Here is a 1,893-nt window from a genome sequence, read left to right as displayed (position 1 = left end):
ATCCTGTGGGAGCCATCAGGGAAGTAGTATGATGAGAGTCAGGCAGGACCACAGTGACAGGATCAGCCATGACTCAGGATCCCGGCGTATAGGTAGACACCAAAAATACATTTGTAAAATTGACTCCCTTTGTATATCTTTTTAACACGGCCTCAGTTTGTGACTATCAAAGTCAAAAAGTCAACTTTAATGTCATGTTTCTGTGTGTTTGTACAGACAGAGATCGAAATAACGTTTCCAACANCAGGACTCAGATCAGGACTCAGGCTAGAGGATCCAGGACACAGGACCGCAGCAACAGGATCAGCCACGACTCAGGATCCCGGCGTATAGGTAGACACCATTGGTGTCTACCTATACGCCGGGATCCTGAGTCGTGGCTGATCCTGTTGCTGCGGTCCTGTGTCCTGGATCCTCTAGCCTGAGTCCTGATCTGAGTCCTGGACTTCGAGTCATGGCTGAACCTGTCTCTGTGATCCTGCCTGACTCTCACCATACTACTTCCCTGATGGCTCCCACAGGATTGCTGACATCCTCGTGGATTCATCTTCTTATTACACACACATGCATTTCAAAACATTTGGTCTACCTACGCTGTAAATGTATTATCTCTTTGATTTACACACGGCATCTATTGCACGTCTGTCCGTCCTGGGAGAGGGATCCCTCCTCTGTTGCTCTCCCTAAGGTTTCTCCCATGTTCCCCTTTAAACTGTGGGGTTTCTCTGGAAGTGTTTCCTTGTCCGATGTGAGGGTCTAAGGACAGAGGGTCTAAGGACAGAGGGTCTAAGGACAGAGGGTGTCGTGTTGTCATACTGATATTCTGTACAAACTGTGAAGACCACTGAGACAAATGTAGCATTTGTGATATTGGGCTATATAAATAAACATTGATTTATTGATTAAATAACAAATAAGAACCTGAACTTTTTATTTGTATTGAATTTGTGAAAAACGTATTGTAAAATGGCCGCTGTCCCCATAATGAACGTAATACCTTGATACAGTGAAATGCTTGGAAGTGTAAGATGACAGTATGTGGAGAATATATGTAATATGAATTAAGATGAGTTAGCATAGGGACTCATGCAGGAATAATATCTTAAATCTACTAAAAGTGGCAGATTTTGCAGTTAATAAAACATTCATGTGAAATATATGGGAAGTATTGTGTAAAATATAATGAAGAGTTATGAACGAGTGTTCGGATAAATCTTTTCAGACACACTGAAGACGTTCATTGCCTGAGAGGAAAATCATGGAAAAGTACTCCAGAAAAAGCTCTGCAATGATAAAGTTGGACGGAATAACAAATTTATCCTGAGAGTTTAGCAAGTTTAGGGCTTTATGGAGTATGATTAGAAGTCTGAAGGTTGGGGTTTCTGGGTCTTGGCTGTAGCTATTTTGATTTTTCTTTAAAGAACTACAAGTGACGGGAGAGAGAAGTTAAAAACCCAACGCTGAACAAAAAGGTTTTAGGGATAGATAAAATACTATCAGCTCTGGAAGAAATAAGTATTTAAAGTGGACCTATCATGCTATATTTGAATAATATAGTGTGGGACCATACCTATATAAGGCATATTTATACTTTTTTATTTTTCAAAATACCAAACAGATCATACATTTTAGCCATTCCTCATTTCGCTCAATTTAACACTGTCTTTGCATGGGCTGATTCTGTGAGAACAGCACCATCTACAGGCCTGGCATATGTACTACAGCGTCTCCAGCGCTTTCCAACGGCAATGTCCGTAGCTGTCTCCTCCTGATTGGTGGAGTTGGCCCAATAGCCGTAGCGCCACTTCTGTGACGTCATAGAAGCGTTCAAATCTGGATCAGTCTGTATCAGATACGTTGCAGCCCCTTTTTAAGAGATTTGTGTATGGAGGG

This window comes from Notothenia coriiceps, unplaced genomic scaffold (assembly GCF_000735185.1).
Source record: "Notothenia coriiceps isolate Sejong01 unplaced genomic scaffold, NC01 NC01_scaffold00024667, whole genome shotgun sequence".
NCBI classification, from domain to species: Eukaryota; Metazoa; Chordata; class Actinopteri; order Perciformes; family Nototheniidae; genus Notothenia; species Notothenia coriiceps.
The sequence above is the reverse complement of the archived record's forward strand: the minus strand, read 5'-3'. Positions refer to the sequence as shown.